Consider the following 21,924-nt stretch of genomic DNA (forward strand, 5'->3'; position numbering starts at 1 on the left):
TCTTAAAGCTGTAGTCAGCATTTTATAGCCAATACCAATTACACTCAAAGGGTCATAGAGCACCACAGCATAGAAAGAAGCCCTTCAGCCCATCTATTCCACACCAAAATGTTGTTCAGCCTATCTCCATCGGCCCACACCAGGACCATTACCATCATTACCACTCCCATCCATATGTTTATCCAAACTTCCACTAAATGTTGAAATCGATCCTGCATCTAATACTTCCAATGACAGCTTATTCTACACTGGCAATAACCTCTGAGTGAAGAAATTCCTCCGAATGTTCCCTTTAAATATTTCACCTTTGACCCTTAACCTATGACTGCTGGTTCTATAGTTCTAGATTCATCCAACCTCAATGGAGCAAGCCTGCTTGCAATAACCTTGTCTTTTCACCATATAATTCTGCATACTTCTATCGAATCACCTTTTATTCTCTTACACTACTGGGAATAAGGTTCTAACCTTGTCAACCTTTCTCTTTTACCCAGGTCCTCAAGTCCCAGCAACATCCTTGTAAAATTTTTCTGTACTCTTTCAATCTGATTGACACCTTTCCTGTAGGTAGGTGACTATAACTGCACACAATACTCCAAATTAGGCCTCACTAACAACTAATAAAACTTCACCAGGATATTCCAACTCCTGTACTCAATATTTTGACTTATGAAAGCCAATGCGCCAAAAGATCTCTTTATGAACTGATCTACCTATGACAACCCTTTCAAGAAATTATGGATCTGTACGCCCAAGTCTCTCTGTTCTACTGCACTCCTCAGTGCCCTACCATTCACTCCGGAAGTCCTACCCTGGTCTTGCCCTCCCAAAATTCAACAGTTCACACTTGCGTGCAATAAATTCCATCTGCCATTTTTCAGCCCATTTGTCCAGCAGATACAGATCCCGCTACAAGCTTTGTTAGCCTGGAGAATGGAGACAGGTGGCCCAGAAGCAAATACTGGAGTTGGAGGACTGTTTGTGAGTGTGGGCGGATAGCAGGAGAAAAGGGGCTTGATTTGTTGCTGTTGTTGTGGTGTTTGTTATTTCTCTTTTGTTGTTTTCTGTGTTGTTCTGCCAAGCTTTGTGGGAATGCTATGCTGACGTTGGAATACGTGGCAACATCTGCAGGCTCCCAGCACATCCTTAGGTTTGTTGTTTGTTAATGCAACACACATTTCACTGTACTTGTGTGATAAATAAATGAATCTGAATGCTGGAAATCCAGAATAACATGGAGTAAAGGGAATTACAGAGACATGAGAGAGGAGCCGGACTGGAAGGGGATAATATCAGGGATGATGGCACAACAGCAAAGACTGAAGATTCTGGGAACAATTCAGGAGTTGCAGGATAGATACATCCCAAAGATGAAGAAGTATTCTAAAGGGAGAATGAGGCAACCGTGGCTGTCAAGAGAAGTCAAAGACAGCATAAAAGCAAAACAGAGGGCATATAATATACCAAAAATTAGTGGGAAGTTAGAGGGTTGGAAGCATTTAAAAACCAATAGAAAACAACAAAAAAAGGAGAAAAAAGATGAAATATGAAGATAAGTTAGCTAAGAATATGAAAGGGGATAGTAAAAGTTTTTCAGAAATATAAAAGAGTAAAAGAGAGGCGAGAGTGGATATCAGACCACTGGAAAATGATGCTGGAGAGTAGCAATGGGGGACAAGTAAATGGAAGATGAACTTAATGAGTGTTTTACATCTGTCTTCACTGTGGCAGACACTAACGTTATGCCAGAAATTTGAGAGCGTCAGGGGGCAGAGGTGATTGTATTTGCTGTTGTTGTGTCTGTACAACTACATCTCATTTAAATAAAGGAACACACACGGGAGGTGGTTTTAACTTGTGTATTCACATTACAGCAAGATGGATAGAATGAGAGAGAACAATACACATGCAGAGACCTAAAAGAAATAGATCCAGTATATTATACTTCCTCCCCCTTTAGATTAATGCAACATAAAGCTGTATATGTACAACACATTCAATTTCCCTTTCATAAACCAAATTCAAATAAACATGCTTTTACAATAATAGCCCTTAACTAACTTCACTATACTAAAGATTCTAATTTTTGGGAGGCACTTTGTCTCTTTCAGGGTAGTGCCTCTGAACCTGTGGAGAGCCATCAGGTTTGTCAGGGGTCTTGTCAATGATAATGTTCTCATAGCACCTCTGGACCAGTAGAATGGCATCAGGTTGCTGGCTGTCTTGTCTAAGATGATGTTCTCGGTTTCCCGTGTCACGTTGCTGTCAGTGACATGATCATCACTGAGAGGTAAGTCCGGTGACTGTAATGTGTCCATCTTGTTGGATGCTATTGACTCAGGTGTGTTCTTTGGTTGAGCATCCAGTACTTTGTCCACATGACATCTCCATGCCTGATCCCCAACATCCACAGTGTACGTCAGTAGTCCAGTTCTTGTAGCTATTCTACCAGGTGTCCATTTGTCTTCTCGGTAATCACGCTTTAGGACTTCCTGCCCAATCCTGAAGTTCCTTGCTACATCACTTGACAACTGGTTGAACTGTTTAATCTGCACTTCCTTCCATAGATCTGATTTCGGAAGGTCTATGCATGATCTCAGATTCCTGCTCATGAACAGCATTGCAGATGTTTGATTTGTCATCGCGTGAACAGAGTTCTGGGTAAAAAAAAAGGAAATTGTCCACCCTGTGCTGTAGAGAAATGTCTTCCTTGTCCATCGCTTTAATGGATGTCTTGAATGTTTGGATAAACCTTTCAGTTAACCCATTCGTGGCTGGGTGGTGAGGAGCTGACTTGAAATGTCTGAGCATCAGATGAGAGAGGGAAAAGGGATGGGGGCCGGTGAAGGAGGAACCACTCAGGTTGGAGGAACAACCCCTTATATTCTGTCAGGGTAGCCTCCAACCTGATGGCATGAACAACGGTTTCTCGAATTTCCAGTAATGTCCTCTCTTCCCCCACCCTCTTTTCACCAGTCTCTATCCCATTTTCCCTCTCTCATCTTATCTCCTTGCTTGCCCATCTCCTCCCTCTGGTGCTCTACCCTCCTTTTCTTTCTTCCATGGCTTCCTGTCCTCTCTTATCAGTCTCCACCTTCTCTAGCCCTGTATTTCTTTCACCAGTCAACTTTCCAGCTATTTACTTCATCCCTCCCCTCCCAGTTTCACCTTTCACCTTGTGTTTCTCTCTCCCTTCCTCCACCTTTTAAATCTACTCCTCATTTTTTTTCTCCAGTCTCGGCCCGAAAAGTCAACTTTAATTTTTTCCATAGATGTTGCCTGGCCTACTGAGTTCCTCCAGCATTTTGTGTGTGTTGCTTGATTTCCAGCATCTGCAGATTTTCTCTTGTTTGTGTTGAAATGTCTGATGCCATTTTTCTTCATGAGTAGTCAGAATTCTTCTGACATGTACTGTGGTCTGCTGTCACTCACAATTAGTTCTAGTAATCCTTTTCTGGTGAAGATAGCCTTCAGAGCAGAGACAGTCTTTGCTGAGGTAGTTGACTTCATTGGTGTAACCTCAACCACTTTGAAAGAGCATCTACAGCAATCATAAGCATGGAGTTCATGAATGGCCTAGCAAAGTCAATATGTACTCTTCGCCATGGTGACAAAACCGACTCCCACTTGTATAATGGTGCCTATGGGGGTGCATTTATCTATTCCTGACCACCACACGTAGCTCTGGGTGAGACTCGTCATCTTGACTGTACCCAGGTGTCCTCCATGCAGATTCTCTAACATTCTGGGCTGCAGCTTAGATGAAACCACAACATGAGATCCACACATTAGCATTCTTTGACATATGACAGTTGGTCTCATCTCACTGAGTGCTCCGGAAATACATGGTTATCATGAGCTGGCCATTCTTGCGTGGTGACATTATAGACTTCTGAAGATGTCGGACCATTCCTTGTTTCTCTTTGTATTTCAGAATTTGCTACCAGCAGCAGGTCCACCAATGTTGTGTAAAACTCTTCTGCTGGGTCACGGTATGAAGACTTTTCTTCTTCAGTTGCCAAAGGTGGAAGAAGTGACAAGCCATCGGCATTGTTGTTTAGTACCCTTGAACTCTCTGTCATAAGAGTGGCCTCCTAGGAATAGTGTTCAACATTGTATCCAGGTAGCAGTTGTCACTGGAATTCCCTTCCTATGATTGAAAGTGGACAGAACAGGCTGGTGATCTGAAACTAGCGTAAGCTTATGTCTGTAGAGGTAGTGGTGAAGCTTCTTTATTCCCCCATATTAGACTAGGGGCCTCTCAGTTGATCTGTGCATAGTTGCATTCTGCACTCATCTATGATCTTGAAGCAAATGCAGTCAGGCGTTCAGATCCATCTTTCATAATGTGTGACAAAACAGCTCCAATGCCATAAAGGGATACATTGCACACCAGTCTGAAGGGCACAGATGGGCCATAATAGCTGAGCAATTCATCTGATGTTATTAGTCCCTTTGTTTCCTTGAATGCTTTTTTCTCATCTTTCTGACCATTCCCACTTTGCTTCTGTCTGTAACCATTCATTCATTGGATGCAGCCTTGTAGCAATGTTTGGGAGAAACCATGGTAGTAGTTTACAAGGCCCAAGTATGACCTGAGCTGTAGCCCATTTTCCAGTTTGGGTGCCTGTAGCACTGTTTTAATCTTCTCTTGTGACTTATGTAAGCCATGCTTGTCAATGACATGTCCACAATATGAGATTTTATTCTTGAAAAACTCAGATTACTCTCTCTTTGCATGCAGACCATACTCACTCAGCCTGGGAAGCACCTTACCAAGGTTCTGGAGATGCTCTTCATCACTTTTGCCAGTCATGATGATGTCATCAAAGTAACATTGTGTTCCCGAGATATCTTGGAGCACTTGGTCCATTGCTGGATCTGATGCGATGCCAAAGACAAGATGGTTATACTGGAACATACTCTTGTGAGTGTTGATTGTGAGGAACTTCTTGTTTGACACCTCAGTCTCCATTTGCAGATAGGCTTGTTAAAAGACAATATTTGAAAACCTCTCCCCACCCGACAAAGATGCAAAAATGTGTTCTATTCATGGCAGGGGTTATTGTATAGTCTGCAGCACTGGAATGATGTTGAGTTTGAAATCCACTCATCTGCGAATGGCTCCAGCCTTCCCTTTCTTGATCACCGGACCAATGGGCATGGCCCAATCACTCCACTCAACCTTGGCGAGAATTCCAGATGCCTCAAAGCTCAGAAGTTCAGCATCTACTTTAGGACACAGTTTATGGAATCTTGGTATTGATGCTTTGTCCAGTTCAATTTTGGCCTTTATGCCTTTAGTTTACCATTCCATTCTCAATCACCTTCTCATTAGCATTAAGCAGCTGCATTAGCTTCTGGTTAGTGCTACCATTTGGGCTGCTGTTGCTTGTTGATGCCACACTGAGAGCTTTGAATGAGTGCCAGTCAATTTGGAATTTTCTCAACCATTCACATTCTAAATGTGCTGGCCTTCCACTTTTCAACACATAAAGCTCTAACTACTGAGTTTGGCCTCCATACGTCACATTCACCTTCGGTTTGCCTTTAGCAACCGTGTAGGTCTTTAGCATCATTGAAGCCTACTTTAATGGTATCTTAGAAAACATTCTGTTGTAGTCAGCCTCTGAAATTATAGACAAAGCTGACCCTGTGTCCAATTCCATCTTCAGTTTTACACCAGACATATCTATTGTGATGCATATGATGTTGTGATCTGCTTCAGTAATACTATGCAGTTCTAGGAATGACAGCTCATCTTTGTCAGACTCTGTGTTGTCTGTTTCACATTCGGTCACTTTATGCATTTGCTTAGTTTTGTATGTGAAACCTTTCATTCAGTGTGTTTTTTCTCTTTGTGCTTTTTATCTGACTTGCACACTCTCTTTAAGTGACCCTGTCCGTGTCTCTTTCTGCAAACTTTTTCTCTGAACCAACAACAGTTATTTGCATTATGTAGTCTCTAACGATATTGCAATGGTCATGCCCTTTCTAAGATTAGGTCTCTTTCTGAATGTAGCCTCTTCTGAGTGCTTTGACTATGCAGGCCACATACAAATCTGTCCCTTAATGCATCAGAAAGTCCATCAATAAAGACACAGTACTGGGAAACTTTGCATGGGTTCTACAATGTATTCAGAAATGCATTCATCCTTTGACTGTTTCCATTTGTAAAATCTAAATCTCCCAGCTATTACCAGCAGTTTAAGGCTCAAATGATTTTGTAAAATTGTAACAATTTCATTGAACGTCTTGCTTGCTGGTGTTTCCGGTGTCACTAAGATGCATAAGAGACTGTATATTCTTGCACCCATTAAGCTAAGAAGTGTGGGATCTTTCTTATGCTCAACCATGTCATTCGCCTTGCAATACAATTCAACCTTCTCAATATACAAATCCTAGCCTTCATTAGCACTATTAAATTCATCAACTTTCCTAACTAAAGCCATCACCATGTTTCACTGTGTTCTATGTACTATTACTCATGTGTCCCTTTGTTAGCATCTGTGACTGCCTCCGTACTGTTTAACTTTTTCCTCTCGCTGTTTCATCCCATAACTGTCTGTGCAGTTTGTGATATTTTCTGACATTCAGGTTCATACTCGTCACCAATTCATTGTGTCTGTGCAATGACATATCAATTAAATAAAAGCACGCATGCAAGAGATGGTTTTAACTGGTGTCTTCACATTGCAGAGAAAGAGAGAGGGGGGGAGTGAGAGAGAACAATGATCTGCGTAGACAACAGATCAATATGCATGCATAGACCTAAAAGAAACTGATCCATACATTACAGCTTTTAATAAGGAAAAGGTGCCTGAAAGCTGAAAAGTCTGAAATTAAATAAATCATCTGGACTAAATGGTCTACACCCCAATGTTCTGATAGAGGTAGCTGAATAGATTATGGAGGTATTAGTAATGATCTATCAAGAATCACTAGATTCTGGAATTGTTCTGAGGACTGGAAAATTAAAAATTTCACTCTACTCTTTAAGAAGGGAAAGGGGCAGAAGGAAGGAAATTATAGGCCAGTTAGACTGACTTCAGTGGTAGGGAAGATGTTGGATTCCATTAATAAGGTGAAATTTCAGGGTACTTGGACGCATATGATAAAATAAGCCAAAGTCGACCTGGCTTTCTTAAGGAGAAATCTTGCCTGACAAATCTGTTGGAATTCTTTGAGGAAATATCAGGTAGGATAGACAAAGGAGGATCAGTGGATTAGTGTACTTGGATTTTCCCAAGGCCTTTGACAAGGTACCACAGATGATGTGGCTTAACACGATAAAAGCCCATGGTATTACAGGAAAGATACTAGCATGAACTGAAGACTGGCAGGAGGCAAAGAGTCACAGTAAGGTAACTTATTGTGGTTGGCTGCCATTGACTAGTGGTGTTCCGCATGGGTCTGTTTTGGGATCACTTTTTTTATGTTATATGTCAATGATTTGGCTGATGGAATTGATGGCTTTGTGGCCAGGTTTGGAGACAATACAAAGAAAGGTAGAATGATAGGTAGCGTAGAGGAAGCAGGAAGCCATAGACTATTTTCTAAATGCGAAAAAAAGGAAATCAGATGTGCAGATGGACTGGGAGCCCTTGTGCTGGATTCCCTAAAGGTTAGCTTGCAGATTGAGTAGGTTGTTAGGAAGGCAAATGCAATTAATTTCAAGGGAACTAGAATATAAGATGCAATGCTGAGGCTTTATAAGGCATTGATCGGACCACACTTGGAATATTGTGAGCAGCCTTGGGCCCCTTATCTAAAAAAAAAGGTGCCGGCATTGGAGAGGGTCCAGAAGAGGTTCATTGGAATGATTCTGGGAATGAAAGGCTTATCATATGTGGAGGGTTTGATGGCTCTGGACCTTATTCACCAGAATTTACAAGAATGATTGGGGGGCGGGGGAGGTATCTCATTGAAACCTATTGAATATTGAAAGGCCTAGACAGAGTGGATGTGACGAGGGCATTTCCTACAGTGGGAGAGTCTTGGATCAGAGGTCGCAGCCTCTGAATACAAGGACACAGAGAGGAGAAGGAAATTCTTTAACCAGAGAGTAGTGAATCATAGAATTCATAGCCACAGACAGCTGTGGAGGGCTAGTGATTGAGTATATTTAAAGTAGATGTTGATCGGTTTTTGGTTAGCCGGGTGAAGGTAAGTGAATGGAGTTGAGGGGGATAATATAACAGTTATGATGGAATGGCAGAACAGATTTGATGGGCCAAGTAGCCTAATTCTGCTGCTATGTTTTAAGCTGTTCACTCATTGTCTAGCATCCATATTTACCTTAACCTATTTTAACTTCACCACATTCCCATCAACTGCCACAGACTTTACCCCTCACCTACAGACGAGGGGTAATTGACGGCACAATTTGGGATATGGGAGGAAACTGGATTACCTGGAGGAAACTGAAGTGGTGCAAACTCTGCACAATCAGCAACTGAGATTAAGACTGAACCTGGGTCCCTGGAGATATGATGCAACAGCTCTTTGAGCTTCTGTAAGTGCATACACACAGAAGGCTGTTTAACTCTAACAGTGTGAAATCCGCAAGGCAGAGGAGGCAGCTGACCCTCACTGACAGCAGCCTACACAATCAGATTGATCTGTGTGCAGTGTATGAAGCTTCTATTTTATTTTGTCTCAAACTACACATCACCTATAAAAAATACTGGTATGTTCAATACAGAATATTCAAGTTAGCATTTTCATTGCAATTCATAATATTTCCATTATTTAGCGTTAGCAATATTTCAGTTGGGATTTTATACATTACACAGAGTGGCCATTTTATTAGATACCTCCTGTACTGAATAAAGTGGCCACAGAGTCCATGTTTGTGGTCTTCTGTTGCTGTAGCCCATCCATTTCAAGGTTCAATCTGTTGTGTGTTTACAGATGCACTTTTGCTCACCTCTGTTTTAGTATGTGGTTATTTGAGTTTCTGTCGCCTTCCTATTAGCTTGAAGCAGTCTGGCCCTTCTCCTCTGACCTCTCTCGTTAACAAGGCATATTCACCTACAGAACTGTTGCTTATTGGAAATTTTATTGTGTTTTTTGCACCATCTCTGTCATTTCTAGAGACTAGTGGGCGTGTAGATCCCGGGAGATCAGCAGTTTCTGAGATACTCAAACTACCTTGTCTGGCACCAACAACCAACCATCATGCTGACCATTGATTACCGAAGAGGTGGGACTGTAGCGCATGATGCAGACGCTCCTGTTTACATCAATGGTGCTGAGGTTGAAAGCTTCAACTTCCTAGGAGTGAACATCACCAATAGGCTGTCCTGGTCTAGCTGCACGGAGACCATGGTCAAGAAAGTTCAGCAGAGCCTCTGCTACCGCAGGGGCTAAATATATTTGGCACGTCCCCTTCACTGAACGAACAACCTATCTGTTCTGGCCTTGCACCTCATTTTAATATGCCTTGCACCTGCCTGCACACTGCACTTCCTGTGTAACTGTATCAATTGATTATTATTTGGAGATACAGCATGGTAACAGACCACTCCACCCCAATGAGCCCACACTGCCCAAGTATACCCATGTGACCATTAATCCACACTAACCTGTGCATCTTAGAAACGTGGGAGGGAACTGGACCACGTGGAGGAAACAGGAGGTTGTGACGAGAATGTACAAACTCATTACAGACAGGGGAGAGAATTGAACCCGTGTTACTGGCATTGTAACATAGTACACTAACCGTTAAGCTAGTATGCTGCCCCCTTTTATCAATTTTTTTAAAAATCAGCTATTATTTAATTTCAAGTTAATAGTGCAAAATATAATTGCTTAAAATATGAAATACTTTGCAATAAGCATTTTAATATTTTCATGACAAACTAATTCTAACAAAGGGCATCATAAGCAGGTGTTCAAAGTTCAAAATACATTTATTATCAAAATAAGGATACCATATAAAACCTTGAGAGTCAATTTCTTGCAGGAACCCACAGAAACATTAAGGAGTACAATGGAATCCATGAAAAATTACACATAGCATAGACGGACAAATATCCAATATGCAAAAAAAGAACGAATTGTGCAAATGATAAAGATGTAAATAAATAATACTGAGAACATTCATTGGCAAGACCCTGAAGGTAAGTCCACAGGCTGTGGATCAGTTTGGTGCTGAGATGAGAGAAGCCATCCACACCGGTCCAGGAGCCTGATGGTTGTAGGGCATCAACTGATCCTGGACCTGGTGCTTTGGGACCCAAGACTTCTGCACCTCCCGCCCAGTGGTCGTAGTGAGAAGAGAGGGAGCCAGGTCAGACACAGGCAGGCAGGAGGGGCTCAGCTGGGAGAATCTTGGCTGGTGTAGCAAGCAACTTAATTTCCTAATTACAACCTTAAATTTTTACATTACTGATAATCAACAAAAAGAGAAAGCTCAAGTTGGGTGGACTGCAGGTTTTTCTGCCAAGCAGCACCTCTTTTAATGCAGGGAAAAGAAAAATAATTTTAAAAAAACAGTATATTCTTGATTAAAACAACTAAGAAATACTTCTGATGAATGAGAATAAAATATGACAAAAATCTAACTATGTACTCTGTATTGACCTAATTTGGCTTCTTTCTCTTATCGCCTTTTTGTCCAAACCTCTTCTGCTCCCTTTCCATAGCCTCCATATCCTTGCTATAATGAGGCGATGAGATTTAAACACAGTACTCCAAGTTATACCATTCTGTGCCTAGTCTGGTCCACAGCTGCCTCTGACGAGGAGAAATGTGTTGACCCTAAGTTGTGCAACAAGCTACTCATTTCATGAAGCTGCAGTGCAAGTTGGTTATGACCATGGGGTTTTCAAAGGATATTTTTTAAAAAATCAGTGCTTTGAAAATCCAGTGGAACAGAGAGAGAGAAAAAGGATCTTTCTGGTTACAAGCAACACACATCAAAGTTGCTGGTGAACGCAGCAGGCCAGGCAGCATCTCTAGGAAGTGGTACAGTCGACGTTTCGGGCCGAGACCCTGCGTCAGGACTAACTGAAGGAAGAGCTAGTAAGAGATTTAAAAGTTGGAGGGGGAGGGGGAGATCCAAAATGATAGGAGAAGACAGGAGGGGGAGGGATGGAGCCGAGAGCTGGACAGGTGATTGGCAACGGGGATATGAGAGGATCATGGGACAGGAGGTCCGGGGAGAAAGACAAGGTGGGGGGGGGAACCCAGAGGATGGGCAAAGGGTATAGTCAGAGGGACAAAAAGGAGAGAGAGAGAAAGAATGTGTGTATAAAAATAAATAACGGATGGGGTACGAGGGGGAGGTGGGGCATTAGTGGAAGTTAGAGAAGTCAATGTTCATGCCATCAGGTTGGAGGCTACCCAGATGGAATATAAGGTGTTGTTCCTCCAACCTGAGTGTGGCTTCATCTTTACAGTAGAAGAGGCTGTGGATAGACATATCAGAATGGGAATGGGACGTGGAATTAAAGTGTGGGGCCACTGGAAGATCCTGCTTTCACTGGCGGACAGAGCGTGGGTGTTCAGCAAAACGATCTTCCAGTCTGCCTCTGGTCTCGTCAATATATAGAAGGCCATATCGGGAGCACTGGACGCAGTATATCATCCCAGCCGACTCACAGGTGAAGTGTCGCCTCACCTGGAAGGACTGTCTGGGGCCCTGACTGGTGGTAAGGGATGGTGGTAAGGGAGGAAGTGTTAGGGCATGTGTAGCACTTGTTCCATTTACAAGGATAAGTGCCAGGAGGGAGATCAGTGGGGAGGGATGGGGGGGACGAATGGACAAGGGTGTCGCGTAGGGAGCGATCCCTGCGGAAAGCAGAGACGGGGGGGAGGGAAAGATGTGCTTAGTTGTGGGATCCCGTTGGAGGTGGTGGAAGTTACGGAGAATAATATGTTGGACCCGGAGGCTGGTGGGGTGGTAGGTGAGGACCAGGGGAACGCTATTCCTAGTGGGGTGATGGGAGGATGGAGTGAGAGCAGATGTGCGTGAAATAGGGGAGATGCGTTTGAGAGCAGAGTTGATGGTAGAGGAAGGGAAGCCCCTTTATTTAAAAAAGGAGGACATCTCCCTCATCCTGGAATGAAAAGCCTCATCCTGAGAGCAGATGATGGTGGAGGAAGGGAAACCCCTTTTAAAAAGGAGGACATCTCCCTTGTCCTGGAATGAAAAGCCTCATCCTGAGAGCAGGATTCTGGTTACAGGTGAGTCTGCCCTGAGGGTAAAACAAGTTTGAGAAAATACATACAACGTGGGCATGGCGAGCCAAAGGATTATAAGACCATAAGACATAGGTGCAGAATTAGGCCATTCAGCCCATCGAGTCTGCTCCATCATTCCATCATGGCTGATCCCAGATCCCACTCAACTTATAGATCAACAAATTTGCCGTATAGTAGTGCGATCACGCGAGCTGAATATGGTGTTCTCCTAAGTTGCTGGCTTTTGGTGGTATCAACAGATTCTGGTTGAGTGTGGGCAAGAGTAAGTGACGGCTGTGGTTAGTAGTTGGGTGTACACTACCATATATTGCCACATATATTTACATGTATGAAGAAACTGCTGTGGTGTACGAGCACGACATGGAACAAGAAAACAACGTTCAGCAATTATACAGAGTCAGGGATTACACTCCTGGGCAAAAGTTTTAGGCACCTATATATGGCTAAGGTATGTAAGACCTTTGCAGAGTACTGTAGTAGTTTTATGTTTTGCACCATACTCCTGTTGCTGCAAAACAAAATAAATTTCATAATATATGTGAGTGATGATAAACGTGCTTCTGATCTGGGTCTCTGTTGTGGACTAAGAGTGGGAAGTGGGAAGGGGGAAGGTCGAGGGGAGGGAATGGAAAGCACCAGAGAGACATTCTGTGGTGATTATTAAACCAATTGTTTGGAATCACATGTCCTTGCCTGGTGTCTCAGGCTTGGGTACGCCACTACCCCCTGACCCCAGCACTCCTCCTCTGCCAGCAGTCACACCCCTCCCATTGCAATAACCCCTCACCATTCCCAACATTTGCTCCTACCAGATTTACAAACTCACTCCCTGCTCCATGTTGACAAATTATTGTGCAAAAGCCTTAGATATCCCAGCTATACTGAATACATGTGCCTAAGACTTTTGCACAGTACACTTTAGAAAAATTAATTTTTAAGTATGGATATGGAATAAAATGTGGATAAAAACATAAATGCCAGCATATATTTACAATGTAAACTGTATTATAAAAAGTGGTTTAAAGTGTTTACAGTGCAATGACAGGGGTGGTAGATAGAGGGGGATGGGGGAGTGTTAATTAGAATGGTTGATCAGATTAACTGCCTGAGGGAGAACCTTTGAAGATAGTGCACATTTCTTGTTTTAATAGCTCTGTAGCACTTTCTGGAAGGAATTTTACAAAATGCAGTATGCTGGGTGGGTAGCATTTAATCTGTTTATTTTCTGTCCGTTTCCTTTCCAGTGCCTGTTTCTGTGTGACTTAATCACTGGGTCATGGGTCTCAGTCTCAGGGGAAGGCAACAGTCTCATCAGTTTCTCTAACAGAGCCAGGTGCACAAAATGCAGGTGTATTCATACTGTACTTCAGTGCAATACTGAGGGACACAATATCAAACTCGGCCCCTTTCCTGTTTATCTCAGGTAAGTGTGGCAGACCCCGTGTGTCATTGATGTCTTGGGATCTTCCTGTTCGTAAACAGCTGCTACTCTTTTTCCATTGCAACCATGGCTACACTGCAAAACACACGTTAACACCTGTATTTAAGGTCCACTAATTACAAATTCTTTCTTCAAATGAGTTAATCATCAAGCTGCAATTTGCATGAAAGCAAATTCTATGAAACTGTTAACGTTGACTGTGAAGTATTGGATGTAATTCCGATGGCTGGGGCGAGGGAAGGAATCAGGCTCTGCTCAGGGAGTGTTCTGCCAGAAGTGGGGACTATTAATGGAGCATTTCAGCCCGATGCAAGCCGGTGCCAGCTTTTGGGATTAAACTCTTTCCCTTTTATGGTTCTCTCCTGGAATCCTGGCTGGGTGATGAACTGCAGTGATTCAGAATGTCTGGGTATTCAGGGATTTAAGAGCTATCTTAAAGGCATCTGTGGGTAGGGATGTCCTCGTTGAACTCTCCCTACACATAAACATACACACAGGCACGTGCACACACACACACACACACACACACACACACACACACACACACACAGAATCACAGACACATAGAACTGTGTACACACATAGCATAAACACACACATGTACATACACACATGTACACACAAATACAAACACACAAACTTGACTACAAGCATTATGTAAATGCACATACAAACCCCAATGATCTAGCCTCCACAACATTCTGTGTTAGAGAACTCCAAAGATTATGGACATACCCAAACCAAAAGCCATGGATGAACTAGGAGGTCCGTAGTCTGCTGAGGGCTCGATCTGTGGTGTTCAAGTTTGGTAATCCAGAGCTATACAAGATGTCCAAGCATGACCTACAGAAGGCTACTTTAAGGGTGAGAAAACAATTCCAATTGAAGTTAGAGATGTAATTGTATGTACGTCAGCTCTGGCAGGGTTTGCAGGCCATTGCTTCCTACAAAGCAAAATCTGACATCATGAATGGCTGTGATGATTCACTCCCAGATGAGCTCAACACTTTTTATGCATGCTTTGAAATGGAGAAGAAAACCACACCTGTGTGTATCCCTGCAGCATCTCGGAGGCCAAAGTCAGAACATCTTCCAAGAGGATGAACCCTTGCAAAGTGTCAGACCCTGATGGTGTACCTGGTAGGGCATTGAAAACCTGTGCTAACCAACTGGCCTGAGTCTCTTGACATCTTCAGTCTCTCGCTGCTGCAGTTGGAGTTTCCCACATGTTTCCAAATGGCGACGATCATACCAGCGCCCAAGAAAGGCAGGGGGAACTGCCTCAATGGCTATTGGCCAATGGGAGTCACACCTACTGTGATGAAGTGCTTTGAGAAATTGTTCACGACTAGAATCAACTCTTGTCTAAGCAAGGACCTGGACCTGCTGCAATTTGCCTATCTCCACAATAGTCTACTCACTTGCTCTCCACTAGGCCTTGGATCACCTGGATAATAATAATACATACGTCAGATTGTAGTTTATTGGTTACAGTTTAGCATTCAGCACAATCATACCCTCAGTTCTAATCACCAAGCTCCAAAAACTGGGCCTCTGTACCTCCCTCTGCAATTGGATCCTTGGCTTCCTCTCTGGGAGACCACAGTTAGTGCGGATTAGAAATAATATCTCCACCTCGCTGACAATCAGCACTGGTACACCTCAAGGATGCATGCTCTACTCTCTCTACACCCAAGGCTCTGTGGCTAGGCACAGCTCAAACACCATCTATAAATTTGCTGATGACACAACTATTGTTGGCAGAACTTCAGATGGTGAAAAGGAGGCGTACAGGAGTGAGATAAATCAACTGGTTGAGTGGTGTCGCAACAACAACCTTGTATTCAACATCATTAAAACCAAGGAATTGATAGTGGACATCAAGAAGGGGAAGTTGAGGGAACACACACCAGTCCTCATCAAGAGATCAGCAGTGGAAAGGTTGTGCAGTTTCAAGCTCCTGGGTAGCATATCTCTAAAGGTCTATCCTGGGCCCAACACATTTATGCAATTGTAAAGAAGGCATGACCATTGTTGTATTTCATTAGGAGTTTGGTCAAAATGTGTGGAGATTTTGTGTGTCATGAAAGACTCACAAAATTTCTACCGCAAGTTAGAATGGAGAGCATCAGTATGTTAGTATGGAAGGGCCACTGCACAGGATCAGAAAGAGCTGCTGAAAGTCGTAAGCTCAACCAGCTCCGTCACGGGCTCTGGCCTCCCCAGAGTAGAAGACACCTTCAAAGGGAAATGCCTCAAGAAGGCAGTGTCTAATATGGGCCCAATAAAGGCTTATTTATTCCGTTTCCCTCTTTTTCATGCTATAAGTCATTACCCATCAACCATCATGATAGTCAACCACCAGGATCCTGAACCATTGTGACTAACTTCACTCACCTCAACATTGAACTAATTTTACAGCTTATGGACTCACTTTCAAGGACTGTACAACTCCCATTCTCAATATTATTTACTTATTATTATTATTATTATTGTCAGTTTATTTTTTATTTGTACAGTTTCTCTTTTTCACATTGGTTGTTTGACAGTCTCTGTGTGTAGTTTTTAATTGATTCTATTGTATTTCTTTGTTTTACTGTGATTGTCTGCTAGAAAATGAATCTCAGGCTAGTGTATGGTGACATATACGCACTTTGGTAATAAATTTACTTTGAACTTTGAAGCAATACTTACTTCATGGTGATTCTCTTCTCCTAATATTAAGAATTTTTCTCATGGGCACTGACCTTTTCAGTGACACCTTCTCGAATTGCTTATAAATCAAATGTACAACATCATCAAGTTTGCCTCTGCTTGCTAAATCCTCAAGCGTGATCAATGACCGTACTTTGATTGCCCTTTGAGGACGAGAGCTCCAAATCTGGATAGAAATAGCTTATACAAGGAGGCATCATTTGAAGCAGATTGGACAGAAGGTAGGAGGATAACAGAGTTAAGTTTATTTTACACAGGGAGTGGTGGGTGTGTAGTGGCAGATACGTTAGGGATATTTAAGAGAATCTTAGACAGTATCTTAGCATAGATGAAAGAAAAATTGAGGGCTAATGATGAATGCTGCCCTCTTGAGGCACTGCCTTTTGAAGGTGTCCTCGATGGATGGTCCTTAATCACTCCAATCCTGGTAATATCCTTGTAGATCTTTTATTTGACTTCTATTTAAACTAGGTGAATCATCACATCCTGTCCTTGACCATGAGACCTTAAAACACAGGAGCAAATCTAGACGATTTGGCCCATCTGCCCCACCATTCCATCATGGTTTATTTATTATCCCCCTCAAACTCATTCTGCTGTCTTCTCTCTGTAATCTTTGACACACTTAGTAATCAAAAACCTGTCAATATCCTTTACAGGTATACCCATTGACTTGGCCTCCGCAGCTGACTGCGGCAATGAATTCCACAGATTCGCCACCTTCTGGCTAAAGAAATTCCTACTTAACTCTGTTCTGAGGGACATCCCTTTAGTCCCAGACTCACCCACTATTGGAAACATCCTCTCCACATGATCTCTATCAAGGTCTTTCAATATTTGATAGCCTTAAGTGAGATCACCCCTCATCCTTATGAACTCCAAAGGTTACGTGTGTAGAGCCATCAAATGCGCCTCAATCATTAACCCTTTCATTCTCAGAATCATTCTTGTGAATCTTCTGGACCCTCTGCAATGTCACACATCCTTTCTTAGATAAGGGGCCCAAAACTGCTCACAATATTCCAAGCGCAGACTGACCGATACCTTATAAAACCTCAGCATTACATCCTTGCTTTTATATTCCAGTCCTCTTGAAATGCATGCTAACAGTGCATTTGCCTTCCTTACCATCAACTCAACTTGTAAGTTAAACTTTACAGAACCTTGCATGAGGACTCCCAAGTTCCTTTTCCTTTTAGAAAATAGTCTATGCCTTTATTCCTTCAACCAAAGTTCATGACCATATACTTCTCAACACTATATTCCATCTACTACTTCTTTGCCATTCTCCTAATCTGTCTAAGTGCTATTGGAGGGACCATAAGGAGGACAACACTGAGCACCTAAATGACCATTACTGAGCTGAAAACATCCTTTTTCTCATAAGTGGCCCATTCTCCTATAGAATTGATTGTGTACTTCAATGCCGGAGGGATTAATTCTTATTTTCTTTCTAGAAGAGACTAATAAACTTACCGTAGGATACTGTAACATAATGAGAAATGTAATGGTATCAACTCGAGACAATTTGAAACATACAGTGATGTAGTGCAAGATGCCACTGTTTAGATTGTGTCTCTATAATTTCATCCTTAATATCCAGTTACTGATTGAGATTGTAAATTGGAGTTGGTAGCTCAGGTGGAATGAAAATCAATGAGTTCAATGATTCTCTGTCTTCTTCATCATTTTATAGGTGGTTGAATCAATGTTTCCACTGAGGTTGGGCGAGAGTAGAACTAGAGGTCATGAGTTAAGGGTTAAAGGTGAAATGTTTAAGGGGAGCATGGCAGGTAACTTTTTTACTCTGAGGGTGGTGAGAGAGTGGAATGAGCTGCCAGTGGAAGTGTTGGATGCAGGTTCGATTTCAACATTTAAGGGAAATGTGGATAGGCACCTGGTTATAGTGTATGAAGAGATAGGGTTTGGGTGCACATCAGTGGGATTAGGCAGATGAATAGTTTGACATGGACTAGATAGGCCAAAGAGCCTGTTTCTATTCTGTGCTGTTCTATGACTCTAAAACTGAGTTCCACGATTGGAAATGAATATGGGTCCTTCAATCTTGAGTTACATATTCCATGTTTGGATGACAGAATGGATGGTGGGGCCAAGTTTGTGGATGATATGAAGATATGAATCTCTGCTCTTTCGACCTTATGACAGCAGCTCACAGCAGGTCAACTGCATGGCCACGCAGGGACCGTTCCTGACTTTTGGAGATGATTGAATATTTCTCCTCGCTGTTGTGTTGTGTTTATTGTTTTATGTGTACGCAGGTGAAATGAAAAACTTACCTGCTGCAGTGTCATGAGCACATCACACTGGAGATACAGCATTCACAAGAAAACTATCATAAATTATGCAAATTATACAAGAAAGAGCATAATTGAAGAGTAGTCCATTGTAGTGCAAAGTACCGTCTATCAAAGTACTATCTAAAGCTCTGCCCTCTGGTCCTGGACTCCCCCACTTTTGGAAACATCTTCCCCTCATCCACTCCATCTAGGCCTTTCAATATTGAATGGGTTCAACGATAAGACTATAAGATATAACAGCAGATTTCGGACATTTGGCCCATCAAGTCTGCTCCACAATTTCATCATGGCTGATTTATTAGCCAAGGTTAAAAACACAGAAAATGCTGGAAGTACTCAGCAGGTCAGGTTCAGGCTTCATCTCTGTGAATAATTACATATAAACATAGGTGTGCGCACACACGTGTGAACACATATACACACTCACATACATGCATTCACAAACACACATACACACACATGCGTGTGAGCACACGCACACAAGGAAATATTTGTATGTAGAAACAGACACTTGTATATTTACACAAAAGGACTGTGCATTCGTATCTGGTAAAACCATACAGCAGAAAAGGGAAGCATTATTTTTAAAGAGGAAGAACACAAAGATAAAACTAAAATCAATTTGGTAACATGATTACTAATGAGCAACACCTCGTCTTCTAGTCAATAACCCTTTTGCCACATTTTGCAACAGTTTTATGGTAACTGGTACAGATGATCACTGGATGATCCTGGATTGGGTAAGGCCATTAATGACCAAGGTCAACAAGACTGAACTATCAAATAAATACCATATTCTGTTAGGAATTTTAAAAAAATATACATTTGAAATCAGGGTTGCCCCAAACAAAAGAATGTCCTCTGTGGCCATTTCAGGGGACAGTTGACAGTCTGGAAAAGATCCAGCATATTGATGTTACAGTATCCCTAGGTCCCAGGCCACCAGTGCCTGGAACACCTATTACTGTAGAACAGGGGTTCCCAACCTCTTTTTCAATGCGGACCGTTTTATTATTGACAATATTCTTGCGGACTGGCAGACCTGGGGGTGGGGTGGGGGTAGGGTTGCCAATGGACAAGAGTAGCAGTCAAATACGTTGTGTTTACCCCGAGAAAGACTACAATGACCATGAAGCCTTGCGCGGGCATCAGTGTGCATGTGTGACTTGTGCATGCATGTACTTGCCGATTTTTTTCTACAAACCTTTTTTGGCAATTCTGTACCGGCTGGGGGGGGGGGGGTGGGGTGTTAATCACGACCGGTATATCGGTGATAAGTGGCTAATACACTCAATTTTGTTTCTAAAAGGGTTTATCTAACGAATTTAATATTAAACACACAGCGCATATTTTCCTTGCATGAATATAGTGATAAGTCAATTATCAGGGGAGGACAGGGGAGCTTGAAGTAAGTGTTGAACAAACTTCCAGTAGAAGTGGTAGAGGCAGGTTCGATATTATCATTTAAAGAAAAAATGGATCGGTATATGGACAGGAAAGGAATGGAGGGTTGTGGGCTGAGTGCAGGTCGGTGGGACTAGGTGAGAGTAGCGTTCGGCACAGACTAGAAGGGCAGAGATGGCCTGTTTCCGTGTTGTAATTATTATATGGTTATATAAGTCACTTATAAGTCAATAGCATCATAACATTTTAAGTAACGTTTGGATATTAAACACACAGCACATATTTTCCCCGTATGAATATATAAAATCATTGCAACACACCAATATCGCTGAATCAGTGGGAGCCCTGGGCTTGTTTCCCTGCAACAACACGGTCCTATCGAGGGGTGATGGGAGACAGCGATACTCGAAAGGGGTTCCTTATGTCCAGTCTATTCCGCAGTTTAGTTTTCGTTGCATTCATTGCAGAGATATGTTGGAAATGGAAGCAACGTTTTCAGTGCTTTCGTGGCTATCTCAGGATATTTAGCCTTGACTTTGATCCAGAATGCCGGCAGAGATGTTATGTCAAACATACTTTTCAGCCCGCCGTCATTTGCAAGCTCGAGGAGTTGATCTTCTTCCCGCGCTGACATGAATGACGCGCGGGTAATGACCTTGCGTGCGTTCAAGCTCAACAGTGTGTGACAAGGAATGAGGAAAGGCGCAGCTGACTCATATCACCAAATCATATCGTTTCCTCGTGGCCTGGTAGCACATGCTTTGCGGTCCGGTACCGGTCGGCGGCTCGGTGGTTGGGGACCGCTGCCCTAGAACGATCAGGCTCCGGAACCAGCATGGATAACTTCACTCACCTCAGCACTGATTCTGCAACCTAGGAACTGATTTTCAAGCACTCTATGGCTTACATTCTCAGTATTATTTATTTACTTGCTTGCTTGCTGATTTACCTGCTTATTTGTCTCTTGCACGTTAGCTGTTTATGTCTCTGTGTGCGGTGGTTTTCCAATGATTTTGTTGTATTTCTATGTTCTACTGTGAATGCCCACAAGAAAACGGATCTCAGGGCAGTATATGGCAGTACATATTTTGATAATAAATTTACTTTGTACTTTGATGATTACATTAATTAAGGTTGGCAGATTTCCTTCCCTACTGAACATTAACAAATGAGGGTTTCTGACAATCAATCCTGTAATTTCACACTTACATTCCAGAGATGAGTATTTCAATCTGTATTGATTTAATTCATTAATCAACTAAAATCCCCGAGCTGCCATGCTTGGATCCGAACTCATGTTGAACGATTGTTGATGCAATGGCTGAAAGGAAGCTGATCAATGCACCGGATTCCTCGTGGAATGCTCACATTAACAATGTTCACGAGCATTGACAATGAGTGTCCTTAATAGTTATGAGGAATGTTTCTCTGTCATTCAATGCCAACAAAATGATCTTCAGTGAATTCCTTAGTCTGGGACGTCGGAGGTTGGAATTTGAAGTATTTTAAGGAGCTAGAACACAATGCTCACATACCCTTCACTGTCCGCTTTCATCCTTTTGTAAATATTATGAATTCAATTGAGGGTTCAGTTCTAAAGGGAAGCATCTTATAAAAATAAGCTTCATTTGATGCTGTCCTTGCCTTATTATGGTCCAAATTCCTCCCGATAACCCCTGATAATATTCAAGACTAGATGTTAAATTTAAAGGATTAAAAGGTTATGAGGATTAATCGGGAATGTGGAACAGAGGTCAGGATTAGGTTAGACACCACCATATTTATGACTCAGCTCCCTTTAGAACAGGCTAGGGGGCCTGGATGGCCTACCCCTAG

The 21,924-nt window shown here is 42.4% G+C and overlaps 1 long non-coding RNA gene across 2 annotated transcripts in view; it reads left to right on the plus strand.

Moving 5' to 3' along the window:
- Positions 1-21,924, plus strand: part of LOC134344725 (uncharacterized) — an 83,503-nt gene that overhangs the window by 44,656 nt on the left and 16,923 nt on the right. For both annotated transcript variants that reach the window (XR_010017499.1, XR_010017500.1), the window contains exon 2: positions 13,455-13,633. This is a non-coding gene — a long non-coding RNA (uncharacterized LOC134344725). The remainder of the gene's footprint in view (positions 1-13,454; positions 13,634-21,924) is intronic.

Source organism: Mobula hypostoma, chromosome 4, assembly GCF_963921235.1.
Source record: "Mobula hypostoma chromosome 4, sMobHyp1.1, whole genome shotgun sequence".
NCBI lineage: Eukaryota > Metazoa > Chordata > Chondrichthyes > Myliobatiformes > Myliobatidae > Mobula > Mobula hypostoma.